This window comes from Neomonachus schauinslandi, chromosome 5 (assembly GCF_002201575.2).
Source record: "Neomonachus schauinslandi chromosome 5, ASM220157v2, whole genome shotgun sequence".
Lineage (NCBI taxonomy): Eukaryota > Metazoa > Chordata > Mammalia > Carnivora > Phocidae > Neomonachus > Neomonachus schauinslandi.
Genome location: NC_058407.1, coordinates 43078453 through 43102805, shown reverse-complemented (window position 1 = coordinate 43102805; position 24353 = coordinate 43078453).

Below are 24353 nucleotides of genomic sequence, written 5' to 3'. Positions count from 1 at the left end.
GCCTGGGTGGCTCAGATGGTTGAGCGTCTGCCTTCGGCTCGGGTCATGATCCCAGGGTCCTGGGATTGAGTCCCGCATCGGGCTTCCCGCTCCTTGGGAGCCTGCTTCTCCCTCTGTTTCTCTCTGTCTCTCATGAATAAATAAATAAAATCTTTAAAAAAAATATTTAAATAAATAAATAAATAAATCAGAGTCGAGTTTGTTATAAGACTCTGATAACATTTGTACCCTCTAACTTCTCAAAAATCCTACAAATAAGAATTATAACAAGTAGAGGATAATATCACAATGGGAAATCAGGCCTCCTTTTCACCTCTAGTTAAAAAAAGTCATCATCAAAACACATAAATGCACACCACAATCTATGATGAATTAGGTCAGATGTGCAATGTGTCAACATTAGGAATTTTATCTCCTTTCAGTGTGTTATAATAGTTAATTTCTTAAAATTGACGTTAGAAAATCATCTTTAGAAAAAGAAGTCAAGGGGCGCCTGGGTGGCTCAGTTGGTTGGGCGACTGCCTTCGGCTCAGGTCATGATCCTGGAGTCCCAGGATCGAGTCCCGCATCGGGCTCCCTGCTCGGCGGGGAGTCTGCTTCTCCCTCTGACCCTCTTCCCTCTTGTGCTGTCTCTCATTCTCTCTCTCTCAAATAAATAAATAAAATCTTTAAAAAAAAAAAAAAAAGAAAAAGAAGTCAACACAAAACTCATTTTTCTGAAATATATTTATCAGGAAAAAAAGCCAATGTATCCTCAGAATACATCACACAGTAAACACTGAAATTGGGGAGGGGAAGTGCATCATCATGTCACAAAGGTGCTTTGTTTTAGTGTAACTAGCACCATCCTTACTACAGGATAACACTTTAACCTTCTAAAAATTTAATACTTTAGGAACTTTTTCTTGTTTTCTTTTTCTTAAATACATTTTAGTTGTTGCTACATTAGCCAAATCCTTAGGTTTCCTACCTCTTATACTAAAACTTCCCCAAGTATATATGTGGTGAGATATAGAGATGGAAGTTTGCATGACGGATACTAAATTAGCTTTACTTTTCCAACCCCATTTTTTTTTTTCTGTTTAAGGCAGGTAATACACATAAAAGTGTATTCCTGCAGTGTATTCCAGGACTCTAAGAAGAATTAACATGACTCTCAGATGGCATATTGTGTACATAAAATGAAAACAAGAAATAGTGTTCTCTGCCCGTGGAATATTGAGTCTAGAGAAGTGATTGGTTTATTGGATAATATTTTGATTTATTCTCCTGTGTAATTTTCTTTCTCAGTAATACCTTTAACTGTGTGTTCTTTTTGCATTTAAATGAGACTTTGAGGTGATGCTCCCTTACCAAAGAAAGGGAATACTCAAAAATATAACAAAAATAGTTTTCATTTCTTGGTCATAAAGTCCAAAATAGTCTTGAAAACAGACTCACCTTCCCAGACTTTTGTTCATTAAGGGGTAACTATGTTTATTCCCCAGGATCAGGTATTTGCAAAATATAATTACTGTTTGGGATTCTAAAAGTTTGGCTTAGAAAGAAAGAGCAATAATACCTCACTGGTATGAGGAATCCTTAATCTCAGGAAACAAACTGAGGGATGCTGGAGTAGTTGGGGAGGGTGGGAGGGATGGGGTGGCCAGGTGATAGACACTGGGGAAGGTATGTGCTATGGTGAGCGCTGTAAATTGTGCAAGACTGTTGAATCACAGATCTGTATCTCTGAAACAAATAATACATTATATGTTTAAAAAAAAAAGAAGATAGCAGGAGGGGAAGAATGAAGGGGGGAAATCGGAGGGGGAGATGAACTATGAAAGACTATGGACTCTGAGAAACAAACTGAGGGTTCTAGAGGGGAGGGGGGTGGGGGCATGGGTTAGCCTGCTGATGGTTATTAAAGAGGACACGTTCTGCATGGAGCCCTGGGTGTTATACGCAAACAATGAATCATGGAACATTACATCAAAAACTAATGATATATGGTGATTAACATAACATAATAATAAAAAAAAAGAGCCAGTCTTCAACAAATTACAGCATAAAGTTTATATTATAAACCAGAGCTTCCCAAAACTTTAGCAATGACACAGTTATATTCCAAAAAAGGGTCATAAATATATGCCAGGAAATATTATTGGCTGTGAAATTTTCAGAGTGATAAATGAATAGTTATACACATTTACTTTTAAACCCCCATTCAAAAATGCCAGCATTAAAATAATAATTTTAAAAGTCTATTTAATGTGGCAATTCAGCTTCCAACTACCAAAAAATAACTGGTATCTCACTTGCCTTCCAAATAACCATAAAATTGGACAAAATATCTAAGGCTATTTTTTAATGCACTGAACAATAGGCAAAGCAGTCCTGTGATTCTTCAGAGAAGGGAGTTGTACATAGGAGTACTTTATTTACTTGTCCCAGGGAAATGGAGCCCAAGTGCAGTAGTGGCATTGTTGAGCTAGGGAAGCTGTGACCAGAAATCTATACTGCTGAAGTGGATGGAATTTTCAGGGCTGGCTCCTGGAAAGGAAGAAGTTGCACAGAAGTTCCAAGAAGTCTCTCTAAGGGCTCACCCTGGGTCTTTGGATGAGGGATGTGCTGTGCATGGTCACAAAAAGACCTACTAGACTTGGCAGAAGGCAGATGGTGCTGGCCTAAGATTGAATGGAGAATAGAGGTCACATAAGGATGAAAAATATTGCAATCCTGGCCTGTTCAGAGACGAGACATATTGCTGAGGATTTCAGTTGTTCAACTGAGAGCCCAGAAAGGACATACTTTTGGAATAAAGACATTGCTCTCTAATGAAGGACAAAATCAAAATAAGCTTACTCTGACAAAGACTAAAAACCAGCACTAACAGAATCAATAAGAATCCATGAGTAATTTAGCAGTCCTGTCAAAACCAGCAGCCTATAAAGAAAATATAATCGAGACATGCAAATTAGTGTAAAAATGTGACCCATAATTTTTTTTAAAAATCAGTCAACAGAAACAATACTGCCGTGATATTATAATTGCACACAACAATATTGAAACAGTTATTTTAAATGTGCTAAAGTACTTAAAGAAAAATGTAATTATAATGAGTGAAGAGATGATAGAATCACAATAAAGAAATACAATCTAAAAAAGAACCAATAGAGATTCTAGTACTGAGAAATGGAATACAGACTTTGTTCTTAAAAATAATTCTATTTGCAACAGTATAAAAAACATCAAATACTAGAAAATATACTTGACAAAAGAGATACAACATTCCTTTACTAAAAACTGTAAAGAAAACTAATAAATAGAGACATAATATGTTCATGAATTGAAACTCAATATTGTTAAGATGTCAGATCTAACAAAATTGACCTAACAATTCAATTAAATCCCAATCATAATCCTATCAGGTGTTTTCATGGAAGTGGACAAATTGATCTTAAAATTTACATGACAGGACAATGGACACTGAATGACCAATGCAATGCTGAAAAAAAAAGAATAAAGGAGAAGGATTTATACTATCTGATTTCTAAAATTACTGCAAAGCTACCATAATGAAGCCAATGTGATACTGTTATAAAAATAAAGAAATACACAAACAATGAATCATGGAACACTACATCAAAAACTAATGATGTAATGTATGGTGATTAATGTACAATAAAAAATTTAAAAAAAGAAAGAAAATACAAAAAAAAGAGAAAGAAATAGATCAATAGCACACAATGGAATCCAGAAAGAGAAGGAACTCATAATGATTCAGAAACCCCAAGTCCAGTGTGGCACCAAAGACAAAGAACAGCCATGGATAAGTGAGTTGTTTCAAGTGGATCATTTGAGAAGAAACTTAAAACAGAAGGCCACACTTTAAGAAAGGCAGTCTATGCCCCAGAAGGAGTGAAGAAGTGCTTGAGAGTGTCAGTGGAACATAAGAAGCCAAGAAATCTTGACAGAGTCTGTATCAGTAGATAGAGCATAGTATTTACAAGCCTGACCATGAAAATCAAAGGCAGAGGCATGGGAAAGTTAAAACTATCAGACAGTTGTTGCCAAGGGTATGGGAACAAACAGGGAAGAGTTGAATAGGTGAAGCACAAAGGATCTTTTAGAATCACGATTCTATTCTGTATAGTTCTCTAGTGGTAGATACATAACTATCCACTTGTCAAAACCCATAGAACTTTACAGTGCAACGAGTGAACTGTATTGCATGCAAACGGAAAAAAGAAGTCGAAGTGGGGGGGATCTAGAATAGAATGCACACTGTGACAAAAGAATAACTGTATTATGGGGCGCTTGGGTGGCTCAGTCCATTAAGTGTCTGCCTTGGGCTCAGATTATGATCTCAGGGTCCTGGAATCAAGCCCCGCGTCAACTCACTGCTCAGCAGGAAGCCTGCTTCTCCCTCTCCCACTCCCCCTGCTTGTGCTCTCTCTCTCTCTCTCGTTCTCAAATAAGTAAATAAAATTCTTTGAAAAAAAGAATAACTGTATTAAAAATGTATGATATAACCTAACTAGAGGAGATGGAAAAAGATGCTAATCTAAATAACTTTGCAAATAACCAGACTATAAGACTAAAGACAAAAGAAATGTACATAAATTTTACTCTAGTTGGTAGAGTTTCTCATGATGGTATAGGTTAACAATTCTATATATATATATATATATATATATATATATTGAAAACGAACAAACAAGTAATCGGATAGTGGATAATGGGAGCCAGGTTTTTCGTTGCTGGAGTGGAAAGTTATAGATAAGCAGGGGGAGAGGTTAGAATGAACCAGGTAGTCCTGGACTAGAGCTAGAAATATCAGTATAAATTCATATTTAGCTTAATCTAGGTACTGATGGGTTATACATAGTTATATATGGGTTATTATAATGCATATATGTTTTAGTCATGTCCACAGGGAGGGCCTAGAACCAATGACACCTCACCTAGGTGGGGAGCACACCTAGGACCCTCATCTCAATTTTTAATACCATTGTCCAATAAAAAGAACCAAACCTCCTTAAAGAAATAGCTGAATCTACAACTGTGGCAGGGAATATGCAAAATGAGCCAGGAGCATCTTGTAGTGCCAGAAATTAAATGCTTAAAAACAAAATAATCGGTTACTTCACAGGGACCCTGATAATTCTCTTAACAGCCAAAGTTGGAACAATATGAGCAACTAAATAAAATATAGTATTGTATTATAACCTAAAGCATAAAATAAATATCCATGAGTCCATACTGAAATAAATGATTAAATAAATACATAAATAAGAGAGTAAAAACACATCTATCAGAAATCCAAATAATTTATGTAGATTCTCCCTTCTCAAAGAGAATGGCTTACTTACAAAGAGTAAATTATGCAGAAGTGTTTGTGTGCATGTGTTTGTGTGTGTTTACAGTGGAGAAACTTGGCAAACATTACCTTAGATAGGTGATCAACTTTAACATGACCAGTGGTAAAACATGTTGCTAGAGTGTACCCTTTATATGATGTGTTGTGGTTCCTCTGCAGAACTCCTAAGCCTTGCTTACCCATAAAAAAAACCATCAGACAAATCCTGATTGAGAGACATTCTACAAAATAACTGACCAGTAGTCCTCAGGGTCATTGAAAACAAGGAGTCTGAAAAACTGTCACAGCGCAGAAGAGCCAAAGGAGACATGACTATTAAAGGCAAAATGGTATCCTAGATAAGATCCTGTACCAGGAAAAGAATATTAAGGGGAAACTAATGAAATCTGAAAAAAAGCATAGAGAGTAGCTGATAATAATGGATCAATATTGGTTCCTTAGGTATGACAAAGGTCATATACTAATGTAAGATGTTAATAAGGGAAACTGGGTTTGGGATATATGGGAACTCTCAGCACTATTATGGCAACTTTCTGTAAGTCTAAAACTATCCAAAAATGAAAAGAAAATATTAAACAAAAATGAATATGCAGGAGGAGCAGTGACTGTCCATGCTATAGACAGAATAAGTCACACCATGGCTGAAATTAATGAAAACAGAGAATGGACCAAAAAGCAAATGTCCCCTTCTTAATATTACCTCCCAATCCCATCCTGGAATTAGGTGGCCTTTTGAGGAAGAAAAAAGAGGAATAAGAGAGAATCATATTAATTATAAAAGTCACTACTTTAAACCAGAAGAATCTAATTTACTTTGATTGGCAAGATTATGATTTCCACTACTAAAGCAATGGGGAATTCAAAGCTGTGTTTAATTCACTTATGGGTGATAAAATAAGGCTCAGGTTGGATTTTGCGGACAGCCATAAATTTGAAAGTATATACTTTCTACCCAGATATCAAAGGAAAAATTGATGAAGTGTGCAAAATGGAAAATGGAAGGTAATATAGAATCAGAACACTAGGCTTTACCCCACTCTAGTGATTCAGCAAAGATCTCCCTATTTGTTGGATGGAAGAAATTAGGTTTGACAAAAGTTGCACTGTAGTGAGGTGGTGCAAGTGAAATAAGTTTATTGAAATAACTCATAAAAGCAGAATTAAATATACCTAATATAATTTGGGGCAATAATCTCCTGATGTGCATCATCAAGAATTGAAGACAGTGAGGGTGGGAGGAGCAGGTGAAATTTTAAGTAAGGCAAACAAGGTAGAACTAATGAAGAACTGGAACAAAGACTTGAAGGAGATAAAAAAGATAGTAATAAGACTATCTGGGAGAAAGCTATTTTGGTAGAAGGAACAGCCAATGCAAAGACACTAAATCAAAAGTGAGTCTGGCCTGTTCAAAGACCTGCAACCAAAACAGTGTGACTTGAAGGGAGCAAGTGATGACTTTAGAGAAATGATGGGGGCTAGATACTGTAGGGTTCTGAAGGACAAAGTAAGAATTTAGGCTTTTACTTCTAGACAAAGTCACTGGAAAGTGTCCTCCAGAGAGTGATATGATTTAACATTTTAACATAATCATTTATCTCAGAAATGATTTGGAACTATTAAGGAAATATATGAAGAAAAACAACTATGGAGGGTTTCTTGAAAGAAGAGTACATAGAATATAAGCAGTGGATATATTTAACTATATGCATCCTGAAAGGTATAATATATCATTTCCATTCAAGGAGACACATTTCTAGGAAATAAGGGGAACAATTACTTCTATCGATATTACATTGCCCTCCCTATCAGTTTTTCACCCTTTTCTAACTCTGCTATCCCTTTTCACTAAGTAAACATTTGCATATCTTCATTGCAAATAAAGCTACTAAAAATTAGATTCTTCTTTGGAGGGTGTTAGTTACACCATCATATATGAGGATTATATTAAAGGAAATTGGTGAAGAAATATTAAGCATATATTAGGAGTTGATATTGTACCCACGTGAAATAATCACTAAAAAGAAATAAAAATCCTCTGATACAACAGGTAGACAGAAGTACATAGTAGATGGATATTTGGGCAGATAGGGAATATATGACTACCCATTCTGAACTGTAAGGTTGACATTGGGTTCTAGTTCCTATGTACCTTATAAAATCCATTCCCAATTGAATTGATAAAATCTTCAGGCAAGACAATTCAAGGCAGAGCCTCTCTATAGGCTGTTTCATAGAAAGCTCTCCTCTCTCTTTTAATGGCCAGAAGCCCAGAGCTTGCACCACTACACATGTGAGACCAGCTGGTATAGCAATAAGCAGGTCACTGAAGAATGAGCTATTCCCAATAAGCATCCTGTGATCTCTCTCTTCTCACACATTTCTACTTGTCAAGAAAATTAGAGGAAAGAGGATGAAGAAATATAACCCAGACTTGTACATGAGCAGCAAGCCATTGGCTTTGCTTTTGCTTTCTTCCTAACTATCCCAGAGTAAAATTATCTGCTATGGAGAATATTGAAGGAGTCATTGAAATTCAAATTCAAGACATAGCTATTAGTGAAAAGATCTATTAAAAAATACAACGAAAACAATGGATCGTGGATGACTACATCAAAAACTAATGATGCATTGTATGGTGACTAACATAACATAATAAAATAAAATAAAAAAATACAATGAGGGATGCCTGGATGGCTCAGTAGATTAAGCATATGCCTTTGGATCAGGTCATGATCCAGGGTCCTGGGATCAAGTCCCGCATGGGACTCCTTGCTTAGCAGGGAGCCTGCTTCTCCCTCTGCCTGCCGCTCCCCCTGCTTGTGCTCTCTCTCTCTCTCTGTCTGTCTGACAAATAAAGTCTTAAAAAAAAACACAGTGAAATGATGAAATGTATTCTTTTTGTTTGTTTTTGTTTCTATTTTTTCTTTTTTTTATTATGTTACGTTAATCACCATACATTACATCATTAGTTTTTGATGTAGTGTTCCGTGATTCATTGTTTGCGCATAACACCCAGTGCTGCATTCAATACGTGCTTCTTTAATACCCATCACCAGGCTAATCCATCCCCCCACCGCCCTCCCCTCTAGAACCCTCAGTTTGTTTCTCAGGGTCCATAGTCTCTCATGGTTCGGCTCTCCCTCCGATTTCCCCCCTTTCATTTTTCCCTTCCTGCTATCTTCTTTTTTTTTTAAACATATGATGTATTATTTGTTTCAGAGATACAGGTCTGTGATTCAACAGTCTTACACAATTCTAATAAAAACATTTATGTAGTACATTAAAACCTATAAAATTGTTTTATATTCTGCATTTAATATTTACCACAATACTGTGAGTAAGATATAGCTATATCAAATTTTAGATGAAGTTATTGCCACTCTGTGAAGAGATTTGTCTAAAATTGTCCCCTTACATGATAAGGCTCCAACTGTCATTTATGCCCTAAAATTAAATGTATTTCCATCAGCCTATGTTGCTTTTCTAGCTATATTTAGAGCTAATAAACTTAAGTTAATAAGTTTAGTTCAATATTTTAAGTTGTCCCCATAAAAACAAGTCCCAACCTCAACATTTTACTAGAGTATCTCCCTGAAGTTCCTAAGATAGTCAGAAAGGATTTCCCCGGTACTTTCTCCAAAGAGAAAACACTTTTCAGTTTATGTTGTTCCTTGCTTCAGTCTTAAGGCTGAACATTGGTAATTGATATAGGAAGCAATGATCAGGATATAGAGAGCTAGATGAACCTTCTCTTGAAAGTTTATGTGTATAAAGATTTCAAAGGGTTGATATGTATATCAACCCCTGTGGATCAATTTTTAACTCACAGATAAAATGATTTTTTTTTAAATAGTGAGTCAACTCATGACAGGCTAAAGTAATGATGCCTAAGATCAGAGTTCCATTTTCACAACTTATTTTCATTTTAGAAAATTCTCAAAGAGTGCTCGCTTTCGCAGCACAGATAGCAAAAAATTCTCAGAGAGCAGTTTTCAAAACAGAAGTAAAACACTAAAATTTGGAGTGGGAGTTGAAGGTTAATAAAATACTTGAAAATTCATAATTGTAACAAATCTTCCTTCTAAGAGAAGAAATGTGAGCCTATAGAGCTGTTAGCATTTTCAGTAATAGCCAATGACTACATGTACTTATTTGATAAAGTGTTTTATTCCTAAAAAATATTTTAATATCTCATTTTCTCCATTTCTCATAAACACAAAATTGAAAAGTACACTTCTTTAACCCCAGTATTACTATTCAGTGTTCTCCATATATGTTCAACTTTTTTCAGATATACTCTTCTACTGCAACTTTGAAACAGAAGTTAATTTCTCATCTCTCAAACAGTTATATATACACTATTCAAAATGAAGAAAATAAGGCAAATAGATATAATTGATGCACTAAAAGATCACAAAGCAATATAGAGACAATAATATCAATGACATGTATACATACTTCACACATTTGCCTGCTTGATTCATATGTTAGAGTATAAAAATAAGAGGAGGAAGTTGAAAAAAATTAATTCCAGATAGCTTTAATTATTCATTTACTCATGCATTTAGGACGTATGTCCAGGTATTGCTCTAAGTGCTGAAGATATAGCAGTTACTGAGACAAAGTGTCTAACGTTATGGTACCTATATTCTAATGAGGAAGATAAGAGATAAATATATAAACAAGTAAATAGTATAGTTGCAGATAGAAACTGGATATATAAAGGAATTAAATAAAGATAAGGTGAGAGCAAATGAGGGTACAGAAATTGGTGAGGAGGCTATTCTCAATATTCTCATTGAAGACGTCTCTGATGAGATAGTTGAGAAGAAACCTGAATATTGAGAGAGAACTGTCTAAAGTTGTGAGTGAAAAGTATTTCATACTAAGTGAATAACTAGGTTAAACCATCTGAGATGAGGACGAGCTTGCCAAGGAAGAGCAAAAAGGCCATTATGGATGGAGCCATAGTGGGTAGTCAGAGAAGGTGGGATTGCAAAGGGAGTCAATGATCAGATTATGTAGGCCTTAAATAAAGAGCTGGAATTTTGCACTAAATATTTAGGAAAAATATTAGAGTTTTAAGAGTGAGTATGTGTGTGTGTCTACATTAGGTCAAATGAACTATAGAGAAGAAAGAGTGTAAGAAGGGATACCAGTTAGGGGACTATTGTCACAAATGAGATGGGACATGATGGTGGCATGGTCATGATGGTGACATAGTCATGTTGGTGGTAGTGGTTCAGGAAGTGAAGAGTGATATGATTTGGGATGTATTTCTATTTTCAAGTCTAAGGGATGCCAACAGATGGATGCAGATGTAATGAATAAAGAGAAATCAAGATTGAGTTCTAGATTTTTAGATTGGCTATCTGGTTGAACAGTGGTGAATGAGCTAGGATAAAAAAAAAATGGAAAAGCAGTTTTATGAGAAAAGTGGGGGGAGAGATCAAAATTGTTGCTTTAGACATGTAAAAATGTTTGAGGTACCCAATCGATAACCAAATGGGGATGTCATGCAGGCAGGCAGACATTTAAGTCTGGAACTCAGTGTAGTGAGTGGAACTCAAGATCTAATTTAGGAATTGGTTGAACAAAAGAGAAATGAGATTCTTACTCTAAGTCTTTTAAATACATACATAAGAGTTGAATAGATTCTTTTTTTTTTTAAAGATTTTATTTATTTATTTGACAGAGAGAGACACAGTGAGAGAGGGAACACAAGCAGGGGGAGTGGGAGAGAGAGAGAAGCAGGCTTCCTGCGGAGCAGGGAGCCCGATGAGGGGCCCGATCCCAGCACCCTGGGATCATGACCTGAGCCGAAGGCAGACGCTTAACGACTGAGCCACCCAGGTGCCCCAAGTTGAATAGATTCTTAAATATATAAGTATGAAGTATTTTGAGAGGAAAAATACAATCTCTATTTGGAACTTTCCTGAGTTTAAAAAAAAAAAGTTTTATTAAATTTCAGAACAGTGTGTCAGAGTAAGTGAACATGTGTTTATGTGTTTACTAAACATGGGGGAACTATTTCATTCAAGTATCTCTGGGATACATTTTATTTCTTCTGATGGTGATTGATGCTTTTCTATTTATAATATGTGGACATTAATTTATTTTACTATTGTGCTTCCTTATACTTCTTCAAGTAACATTACATTTTGCCACAAATTTTAAAAGATGCTTTATGTTATTATTTTGTAGACATAAGTTCATTTCTGCACTGAGGGTCAATATCAAAAAAATCTAGCTCCTTTGATACACATATTTTTAATGAAATAATGAAATAATGTGAATATAAATTCAACAAACCTGTTTGTATAGGAAAAGCTAGTAGCTTTTTTCCCAAACATTCCACCTTCTTCCAGTAGATTAAAAAGGTGTTAGAAGGATTACTAAACAATTAAGGGAAGGAAATTTAAGTAAGAAAGATTTTTGACCTGTGGACATGATTGGGAATGACTCCATTCAATCCCAACCAGACATTCCTCTCAATAGGACAGAATCAAACTCGAACGGAAAAAATCGTGGTTTTGATACCCATATTAAGAAAACATTATACACAAATGTTTTTAGCAATTTGAACAAAATATTTGTCAAAATATTTTTTTCTCAAAAAATTTCCCAATTTAACTTTATCATGTATGTAAGGATATTGCTTTGTGTACACTCCAATAATTTAAGATATGTGCCATTCTATCACTTAAACCAACATATATAGTATTTTTTTAGTCTCATATGAAGACTATTGTTTATTGGGTAACTGTTACCAATCAATCTTTATTTAGAAAGCTGTTTTTATTCACATCACATCTTAAAGGCTGTGGAATAAAAGGCATAAAAATATCAATGACAGATAAAAAAGAGAAAAATACTCTCAACAAACTCTTCTAGAATAGTGTGGTGCATATAAATTATGAAAACACTAAAACTTGATCAAAAAAGAAGGTCTTTAACTTTCATTTAAATGCATGAACAGATGTGGCAGACCTAATATCAATGGATAAATGGCCCCGAAATGTGGAATATAAGAACAAGATCTCTGAATGTTTTTAAACTCATGCCAGGCATGGCTGGATTTCTCTAACAATAAATGAGTCAAAGACCTAGGGTGCATATAGGGCAGTTTTCTGTCAATGTTTATAGGACCTTGGCCACCAAAGGCCTTATCTAGCTCTATGAAAAGAATGATTATCACTTGAAAACTAATTTGATTCTTCTCAGTCACCTGTGCATATGAAAACAAGTTGAGCCTCAGTTCAAAAATGAATACTATGTAAGTCTATTTGGAATTATGCCTCTAATTTATTATTATAAATTTTATTCTTATAGATAAAACACTATAGAAATCTGTAACTCTATTACCTCAACAGTTCCTTTAGTTTGATCCAATTGTATATGTGTATGTGTGCACGTGCGTGCGTACATATTGTATTTCTGGTAAAATTTTGAGGTTTGGTCAATCTAGTCAGATGTTGTAAGTATACAAGAAGCTTGAATTCTATGGAAATCCATATCATGGTGGCATATGTTCTCACAAATATATTAGGATTAATATACAGTGTCCAAAGATTGAAAGATTGTGTTTGTTTGTTTTTTATTTTATTTATTTATTTGGCAGAAAGAGAGAGAGAACAAGCAAGGGAAGCAGCAGAGGGAGAGGGAGAAGCAGGCTCTCCGCTGACAGGGGGCCCGACATGGGGCTCGATCCCACGACCCTGAGATCATGACCTGAGCTGAAGGCCAACGCTTAACTGACTGAGCCACCCAGGCATCCCTGAAAGATTGCATTTTAAAAGACAATTTACTTTACGAACTAAAAATGTTAATTGTCATTTCTTCAACCAATAATCTATATCCAACTTACAATCTCCAAATACCATAGAGAAGAATACTCTCAAATGTATCAAAGTTAATAGTCATTTTTAGAGCAATAAAAAAATAAAATAAAATAAAAGACAATTTGAAGCCTTACAAACTTTAAGAACAGACAATAGTTATATTGTGTAGGACAACATATTAAATGTGGGTTTAAAGTCATTGTTTACATAATCTTGAATGTGGATAACAACTGAAAATCATATAGAGCTTTATATCTTACAAGGTACTTTTATTTACATAATCTCATTTCATTTTATCTGTCATTCTTTGAGGTTTTTATTGTAACCCAAAAAAGCCTATCAATTGACTCCCACGTATTTACTGTAATTGTTTCCTTTCCTTCCTCTTCATTTCTTGTTGTATTCAGGAACTTATGAACCTGGACTACAAATAATCTATGAGTTACCTTCCTGCCTGTGGTTTTGTAACATTCCACTTCATCCTCCACACTGATGCCAGAAAGACTTTCTAATATAAAATCTCTGAAAAAGCCCTTTGGTAATGACAGCTTTTTTTCCAGCCTTCCCTCCATCCCATCCCCAGCTTCTAAACAATGTTTCCTTCACTCTAGCTTTAAGGAATAACTTAACAGAAATAATACAGTATGTTATTTCATTCCTCTATATTCTTAATCATGCTTTTCTCTCCACCTAAATGTTCTTCACTCCACCTGTATCTACTGATAAGCAATATTCCTCTTCCAAGTCCTAAATAAAGGGTCAAATTCCCAGAAAATTTTCCCCTCTCTGCACACAGAACTGACCACTCTATTTTGGCTATGCCCACTGAATTCTATGCACATTTTTATCATGGCTGTCATGTTATGTTTATCTTTCTACCTCCACCAAGTAGCTCCTTGAAAGAGGGACTGGACTCCTTTATCATTGTACCTCAAGTTCCAAACAAAAGAAAAAAAAACCTTCAATATTTATTGAATATAAGAATAAGTAATTGAAAATCAGGATTGTTTGAGTTCAAAGACTAGTATTTCTCCTACATCATATATATAAAAATATATTATGTTTACTGAATACTTATGTAATGCCCAACATTTTTTAAGGAATTTACATCTTATTTTACTTTCACAATTCCTTATGAAGATAGCACTATTTTAATGTCCATTCTACAGACCATCTAACTAACTCTGAGGTGTTAATCGTCTAGGGTCATACAAATAGTAAGGGACCCAGGGTCTAACTTCAGAGACGCTGGATTTAACTGCCATGTATGCCTTTATAACAAAGTGAATATGGGAAAATTTATAAATGAATGACACCAGAATGTTGATGTAAGGGATTTACTCTTTTGAAAGCTTAATTCAAGGAGTTAATGGTGTCAAATCAGAAACCAACAAGATCTCTCCCACCTTCCTCCCATTTCTTATCTTTGTCCATGCTATTGTTCCCTACCCCCGCAAAATCTACATTATACAATGAGATTTGTATAGCATTATAATGGACTCTGTCAGGGAAAAGTAATTTTAAAAAATGAGTAAATCTTTATCCATTCATCTGTTGATGGACATCTAGGCTCTTTCCATAGTTTGGCTCTTATGGACATTGCTGCTATAAGCATTGGGGTGCACATACCCCTTCAGATCCCTACCTTTGTATCTTTGGGGTAAATACCCAGTAGTGCAATTGCTGGATTTTACGTAACATTGGGGTGCATGTGCCCCTTTGGATCACTACATCTGTATCTTTGGGGTAAATACCCAGTAGTGCAATTGCTGAGTCATAGGGTAGCTCTATTTTCAACTTTTTGAGGAACCTCCATACTGTTTTCCAGAGTGGCTGCACCAGCTTGCATTCCCACCAACAGTGTAGGAGGTTTTCCCTTTCTCCGCATCCCCGCCAACATCTGTCGTTTCCTGACTTAACTTTAGGCATTCTGACTGGTGTGAGGTGGTATCTCACTGAGGTTTTGATTTGGATTTCCCTGATGCCGAGTGACGTTGAGCACTTTTTCATGTGTCTGTTGGCTATTTGGATGTTTTCTTTGCAGCAATGTCTGTTCATGTCTTCTGCCCATTTCTTGATTGGATTATTTGTTCTTTGGGAGAAGATGTGGTGTATATATATACAATGGAATATTATGCAGCCATCAAAAAAACTATATCTTGCCATTTGCAATGACGTGGATGGAACTAGAAGGTATTATGCTAAGCAAAGTAAGTCAATCAGAGAAAGACAATTATCATATGATCTCACTGATATGAGGAATTTGAGAAATAAGACAGAGGATCTTAGGGGAAGGAGGGAAAAATGAAACAAGATGAAACCAGAGAGGGAGACAAACCATAAGAGACTCTTAATCTCAGAAAACAAACTGAGGGTTGCTGGAGTTGGAGGGGGGGTAGAAGGAATGGGGTGGCTGAGTGATGGACATTAGGGAGGGTATGTGCTATGGTGAGCACTGTGAATTGTGTAAGACTGCTGAATCACAGACCTGTACCCCTGAAACAAATAATACATTATATGTTAATTTAAAAAATGAGTAAATCTTTGTCAATTTGCAAACTGCCTAATTTAAGTCTGAAACTCTTAAGCTGACTTGTCTCCCCTGCCACACCAAGTGTAAAAAGGTACAGAGCCAAAAGAAAGACTTTATTTCAAGTGTAAGAAGTTTTAAAAATAATGTTTTTTTTTCTCTTAGCTCATCTTGATATTGAGGTGTTTTTTTTTTTTCTTAATTCTGTGTTGTAACTTGTTTATGTATGTAGGATTTATGGGAGCAAATATTTTGGGGCCAAAAAAAAAAGCTGCCTTGTTATTTTCTTTAAACTCCCAAGGAAAAATTAATAAGAATCAGAGGTAAGCATATGAAAGTATATCTGCAGAAACACCTTCCTGAATTAAAAATAAAGGAAAAATGCAGGCAAACAAAGGAAAAACTACCGGAGCCTGATGCCTGATCTAGAGAAGGAGGGCAAGAGCATTTATGTTTGACCAGAAAAGAATTTCACTGCACCTTGAAATTTCAAGGGCACATGCCACTTGCATGTTTTAAGAGAAAGCTTTTTATAAAGGTCAACAAATTAATTTATATATGAATGCATGAGATTTCGTGTGGGATTCAGATAGGCTACTTCCTGGAGAAAAACAGTTAACATAAAATACACTAAATCTTCCTTGTCAAAGTTTATTCCTTCTATTTATTTCTTTGTTATTTCTTGTCATTAATATCTAACCCCCAATATATCAAGAAAATTGTCACCATTATTTGCCATCTGGGCCCGTGGACCTGTTAAAAATAATTTTTTGGTCATTTAACAAATAATTCACTGAGGTAAGAATAAAGTGAGTGGAGGGGGCGCCTGGGTGGCTCAGTCGTTAAGCGTATGCCTTCGGCTCAGGTCATGATCCCAGGGTCCTGGGATCGAGCCCCGCATCGGGCTCCCTGCTCTGCGGGAAGCCTACTTCTCCCTCTCCCACTCCCCCTGCTTGTGCTCTCTCTCTCGCTGTGTCTCTCTCTGTCAAATAAATAAATAAAATCTTAAAAAAAAAAAAAAGAATAAAGTGAGTGGAAAACAGCCATGTCAGAAATTTTAAAATAAATTTAAACATTACAAACCTTTTGGTAACAAGTAAATTTTGGCACATAAACCTCATAAAAGATGAAAAATATGTCACACCTCCTTCCAGGTTCTCGCTGCAAAGCATTTCCCAATGAAGTTTTCCCTATTTAATGACTAGCTAGATGAAATTACCCTATTTCCCTTTGTTCTTGGAAATATATTGCTCACTTACAGATTCTAGAAAATTCATCTAGATACTGCCATCTGAAGACTCATTGTCTCATTGTCTGGGATTCCACTTACATGATCCATTTCATATCCATGATCCATTTCACCATCATTTACAGTACTGCTATCTGTCCCTTTGGATTTATCTTCTGATTCATCTAATAATTGTTAAACATCTTTCTCCATCAACTTTCTTCTCTATGCCATTAAAAACAGAAAATGAAAAATTCTGAAATCTCAATTGTGTTCAATAAAAGCTAAAAGCAGACTATAGAGATGGTATCTCCAGCATTTGCTTATACCTTCTTAAAAGATGATGCAATATTTTGAGAAACAGATTAGTAAAAGTGAAAGATAATAATTATTTCACTATTATTCTATCCTTCTAACAGAACCATAGCATAGGTAAACTTTTCCTTAAAGGACTATTGTAAATATTTTAGGCATAGGAGTTATATGGTCTCTACTGCAACTACTCAATTCTGCCATGGAAGCAAAAGCAGCTGTAGACAATACATAAATTAAATGTAGTTGTGTTCCAAAACAAGTGTATTTGCAAAAAGAGGCAATGACTTTGCCCCTGGTTTATATACCTCTGTGTGACTAGATGATTTCATCATTCTTCTGTTTTCTTATTATTTTTGCCTTTTAAAAATAATTGATAATTATTGATGAAACAGTTCTTCTAATGATGAAATAGAAAAATTTTTCAAGATATAGAAAAAGTAAGATCACCAAGATCCTATAATGTAGCTTAGATTTAAAGACATGTCCAGTGAATCCATAAGATAGTATGAACTTCATTCTATTTTAAAATAATTAAATTTCACTTTGTTCTGTGAGGAGTCCTCAGAAAAATACATAAGTTATGAAATACCAATTTTGTTAGTAGTTGGTGATATTCAAAAATAAAATTTAATTCTAAAATTTGGTAGTAGATCCTGATGATATATTAGGTATTATGGATCTCTTATGTATGTGTCATTGTGCTAAATGCCAGTGATGGTACCCTCATCTATGTTTGTATTTTTCTATGAAATACAAGATCTAGACACCTGGAACAAGTAAGAACCACACAAGTCAGGAAATGAGAAAAATGTTTGAGGGCTATGTTGACTAAAATTTAATAGCAGTGGGGACTGGCTAAAAAATAAATGAGTGGCAAAAGTAGATGTTGATGTTAATAAAAAGTGAAAATCGGTAAAAATTGGGGTAAGATAATATAAGAATGATGTTTTAGGAAATATTTAAAAAGTGAGGCTAGAAGGCAACTAATAATCTCTGAGAATGGGGACAAATCAAGGGTCAAAAATTCCTTCGAGAATTGAAAATCAAAAAGCAGTTTCAGATAAATGAAGGAAAAGAAGAGGTAATACAATATGAGGTTAAGTCCAGAAAGGAAAACTAGGGTTACTTTAATTTAAAAAAAAATGTAATTAATCTGTAAAAGATTTGGAGATACCCTCACATTACTGCCTAAATTTGCTCTTACGTTTACATTTACCAAGATTTTCACAAGAAAATTAATTTCTCACTTGGTGGCAATTGCCAGATGCCAGTCTGTGGAACAGAAGAAGTAAAAGCATCCCACCCACCAATATAACAGCTTGACTTAAGAAAATATGAGACAGCTCTTGATGGGAGAAGACAAACAAAAACAAACCTAATGGACACTCGTCAAATTAGAAAAAAAGTACGTTCAATTAATTATATGAAAATTCTTTATAACTTGAATGCAAAGAACTGTGGAAAAAGAAAACTAGAAACAGTGAAAGAAACTTAATTTTGCACTGAAGAATTTAAAACCAATTTGGTGAAAACCTCTAATACTTTTTAGGCAGTAAGAACTGTTATATGAAGATTTGATTCATTTTTTTTTAATTTTTTTATCATTATGTTAATCTGAAGATTTGATTCTTAAAACTCTCTCAAAATATGTTTCTTTTATTTATTTATTTATTTTTAATTAACATACAATGTATTATTTGTTTCAGGGGTACAGGTCTGTGATTCAGCAGTCTTACACAATTCACAGCGCTCACCATAGCACATACTCTCCTCAGCCACCCCATCCCTCCCACTCCCCTCCACTTCAGCAACCCTCAGTTTGTTTCCTGAGATTAAGAGTCTCTTATGGTTTGTCTCCCTCTCTGGTTTCATCTTGCTTCATTTTTCCCTCCCTTCCCCTATAATCCTCAAAATGTATTTCTAAATTAAGTTTATGATCTCTCTGTGGAATGCATCACTTGCTAATCTGAAAAATGTTCCTTTTGAGGCTAGAGCTTCAAAAAATTTAAAAAATTAAAATTAAAAAAATTAAAGAGTACATTGTGTAAAAGTGTAGAGCTTCATTTTATTAATAACAAATAGTATCCATATTTTAGCACCTTATGGATAAGCAGAGAGAATGCTTAAGCTATATTATATGTCTTTGGCCATTAGTAAATGCTATATTGGCAGTAAGATTTTGATGTAATACATATTAATGCCAACTCTAAAAGTGGTTTTACAAAATGCATTATAGGAAATAGTCATTACTGATGGTTTTGCAATACAAAAGTAAATATTGGAGACATTGGGTAACAAAGAGAAAATTAGGAGTCAGAAGCTCTGATGTCCTAATTCTGCCACCAATTAGTTGGACAATTCATTTAACATCTCTGGCCTTTGTTTCTTTATCAGACCTGAACTTATTATTTTGGTTTCCTCCTTTTTCTATTACACTGGTTAAGTAAAAAAATGCCATGGATTTTTCTCAGTGAGTCCTATGTTCAGCTGTTCCTGGTTTACTCTAACGTGTACTAGCAACTGAAAGGCATGTTTTACTAACCAGGACAGGTTCAACGAGTAGTTTCCATGTCATGATAGAAACCTTGAGGATTAGGGGCGCCTGGGTGGCTCAGTCGGTTAAGCATCTGCCTTTGGCTCCAGTCATGATCCCAGGGTCCTGGGATGGAGCCCTAAATCAGGTTCCCTGCTCAGCGGGGAGTCTTCCTCTCCCTCTCCTTCTCTCCCCTACCCGCACCAGCTTTTGCTCTCTCTCACTCACTCTCTCAAGTAAATAAATAAAATCTTAAAAAAAAAAAAAAAAGTTGAGGGTTATATTTCTAAAAAGTATTGCTCTTGGCAAAACTAGAATTAGCAAGATCAAGCTCTCCTAAAGTACATGGGTTAGCAGGGGAGGAAAAGGAATCAATATTACTGTATTAAATATGTTTAAAAACTAACATAATAGAAGTTCCAAAAGGCATTTGTGTCCAAAGAAAAGTTGTCGGCATTGTAAACTTACTCTAGTAGAATCATCTTCATTTTCAAGCAACATTGCTGCAGCAAGATCCTGCCTGATCTGCTAAGATAAATCTTTACCATAATTAAGGCTTTAATTAGAGAAATTGCATGTCTTTAAAAATATTTTTATTAGATTGAGATTGAATGTCTTCGAACTTATGTACCTCATTGTTTTATTTTCAAATTTTTCTGCTATGTAACTCTTCCAGATTAAAAGAGACTACACAGCAAGTAAATGCAACATGTAATCCTGAATTGGCTCCAGGAAAAAAAAAATGCTAGAAAAAAATGTCTTATTAAGACACTTGGCAATATTTTAATATGGATCATATATTAGATAATAGTATTAGTCAATTCCTAAACTACTCAAAATCCTAAATTTGATCATCGTATTGTGGTGATATAAGAAAATGTCTGTTCTTATGGCTACATACACAGAAATATTTAGAAGTTATAGGGTATGTCTATAATCTACTATCCAACAGATTAGGAAAAACAACAATTCAGATTAGTTTGTGATAAGGAAATTCCAGCGGGGAAGGGAGAGAGAGAGGGGAGGGAGAAAGAGTGTAGAAGTGGCAAAATGTTAAGTAAATTTGGGTGAAGAGAAGATATATAGAAGTTATTTGTAATATTCTTGCAATTCTTCTGTAAATTCAAAATTTCTTTAAAATAAGCATTTTCAAAAGTCTTTGTTAATTCTTGCCACATCCATATTATCGAATCAGAAATTATTTTCTGTGTTCAAATTTACATTTTTCTGGACCCTTCCTTTTGTCCATATATAAGGTGAATATATCTTTCTCTGCACTACCATGTACTCTCTCATGCAGGGAGGGGCCTTTTTTTTTTTTTAAGGAAATAACTTATAACCTACAAGGCAGTGTCATAAATACTTTTAAAATGTTTTTTAAAACATATTTCTATACATACAAATATATGGGAATAACTCCAGAGAGCCTCTGGAGTCCTTCTATAGATCGAACTGGTTCTGAACAATTGATATATAGAAAGATCAGCTGTTTAAAAAAGACTATATTATGTTAAGTACTAAAATTTTTATTAGTATACTACACTACTTACTAACTATAGTTAGCTCAGGATTACAGTGTCTCTCTCTTTAGAAGATGATAAGCCAGAGTTGTCATAAATGCCAAAATTCACTAAGTCACCTTGACTTGACAGTTTAGTAGGGCAGATTAAAATCGTAAATTTATTTTAGACATTGCAATTTTAGCATGACACCCTTATCTAATATCAAATTGTGGCATCTCAGAATCTCACGCAAAGCATGATAATCAGTTTTTAAATGCAAATCCTGAAAAATGGATTTCGGCAGAGAATGAATTTGAAACTTCAAGCTGGCCATGCCTGGGAGGACATGTGTTTACTGTTGAGTTGTGACACACCTACATTTTTCTTAGCAAACTACTGACAAGAAGGCATAATACTACATAGCTTATTTCTGACATAAATCATGGTCCAATGAAAGTAAGAAGACCATATGGCCAAATGGTGCCTCCCTCTCTGATTTACTATTCACTTATTTTTTAAATACCTGGGTAAGTAAAGAAAAACGAGTAAAATTTTAATGAATATTTTAAAGTAAAAGTGAATTTCATAGGGGTCAAATCATTACAGAAATGAAAATTTTCAACTAAAAATGAACATCTACAAATAACACTTTAGATATTAGGCAAGATAATTACAACACCCAGCTGATATTCGGTAGATGAATAATTTTCCTAACCCTAAAGGTGCTTCAAGATTCCCTGGGTAGTAGAGCAGATTGTTCTGTAATAAGAAAACCCTCAGTCACCCAGTTGAGGAACTTTGCAAAGTTGCAGGAACTTTGCAGGCCAATATATAAGAATTTACATGACCCTTAACTTGAAGAAACCGATTTTCTCAGATTCTTCAATTCATGGAAATTTAGTTTTAAAAGAAACATTCAGAAAACATGAGTCCCGCTGTTTTTACAAATGTGAATTCACCTTCTTGCCCAAAGTCACCTGATAAATTAGTGGCAGAAATAGGACAGCAACCAAAGTCTTTTGGCTCCCAGGTTTATCCCTGATGCACTCCGCTATCTCACTTTTCCATTTTATATGAACACAAAAAATGTGTAACTGTTAAAAAAAAAAACGGTTGTTTTATGGATTTTCAGTCTTTAGTAAAAACCATTAGATAACAATTTAAAATATATTCCTCTTTGAAAGAGCGGATCTCTCAGTGCATATATTATAATTGAATGGGAAGAAAATAATCAAAGACAAAATTTCACAATAAATTCCTTATATTTACCTAATTTGTACACTAAATATTTTAAGCTTATATGATGTACATATTCTTTGAAGATCACTTATTTATGAATCCCCATTACTTGCTTTGTATTGAAAAGATAATTTAACTGAGAGTATCTATTTTATTTTATTTTATTTCATTTTTATACCAAAGGCTTAAATATCTTCAACCTTATTAATTGCAATAGAGCTAAGGAGTTCCTTCTAACTTCTTTTTGTGGCATGGCATTGATTTAACATAAAGACTTTCAGTACATTTCATAAGAAGTAAGGCAATCTAGTTAAATGAAATAAGTAGAAGAGAGATAAGGTGATGATGAACATCAAAGCAAATTTTCAATGACATGATAGTGTTCCTATTCTAAGAATAAATATGATAAAATATTGACAGGAACTCTAAACCTAGCTATGGTCCTGATTATTTGAATTTCAGTTAATATGATGATCTGTTTGTATATATCTTGAAGTAAATTTTATTGATGGCCCTTCATTAAATCAATTGAGGATTTCAGTTCCAACTCTCACAATATAAAGAGGATTTAAGGGTCTAAGAAACAATCTCTTATTCTCTTCTGTTAAAATCAAATATGCAAAGGTTCTCATGATAATTTCACCAGAACAAATTATATGGGAGCCAGTCACCATGAAAAAACTTGTCTACTATAGAGCTCTTTTAATTCCTTGCTACTCAATGTGGTCCGTGAACCAGCAGCATCAAAGTATGTTAGAAATGCAGAAACCCAGGCCCTACTTGAGACCTACAGAACCATAATCTGCATTTTAAAAGAATCTCTGAATGTTTTATATGCACATTAAGGTTTGAGAAGCATTGCTGTATTTTATTTTTCTTTTAAAGATTTGATTTATTTGACAGAGAGAGATACAGCGAGAGAGGGAACTCAAGCAGGGGGAGTGGGAGAGGGAGAAGCAGGCTTCCTGCAGAGCAGGGAGCCCCATGCGATGCGGGGCTCCATCCCAGGACTCTGGGATCCTGACCTGAACAGAAGGCAGACGCTTAACGACTGAGCCACCCAGGCACCCCAAAGCATTGCTTTAAATTAGATTTGCAGAAGATGTGAGAGAGAAGGGGTGAGTGGAAGCAATTCTATTTACATCTGTATTTTCTTCCCTAACCAAACATACCACAATAGCATATATACAATATTATATACTATTTGTTAGATACTTTGTGAAGACTTTTATATTCATTGTCATGTTTAAATCTCACAACAAACCTTTGTGATGAGAACTGTCACTGCAATAAGAAAACAGATTTACAAAAGTTAAGTAGATAGGGCAAGTTCACACAGATAGTAACTGGTAGGAGGCAGTCAGACTCAAGAGCTTGTGCACTTAATCATTATATTTTATGGCTTAGCATATGGCTATATGCAGATTCCAATTTATGTCAAAATATGATACCAATTTTTTTTTAAAGATTTTATTTATTTATTTGAGAGAGAATGAGAGAGAGCACATGAGAGGGGGGAGGGGCAGAGGGAGAAGCAGACTCCCTGCCAAGCAGGGAGCCTGATGCGGGACTCGATCCAGGGACTCCAGGATCATGACCTGAGCCGAAGGCAGTCGCTTAACCAACTGAGCCACCCAGGCGCCCTGATACCAATTTTTGAATGGAGAACATATAAATTATACAAAGGCTCTAGTGGAAAAAAATTCTCCCTTATATATAAAAAAATTATCATTATGAATCTTAAATAGCCTAGGCTTTCAAAATCCTTTATATCTGCCAATTTGTGATTTTTAAGATGATAAA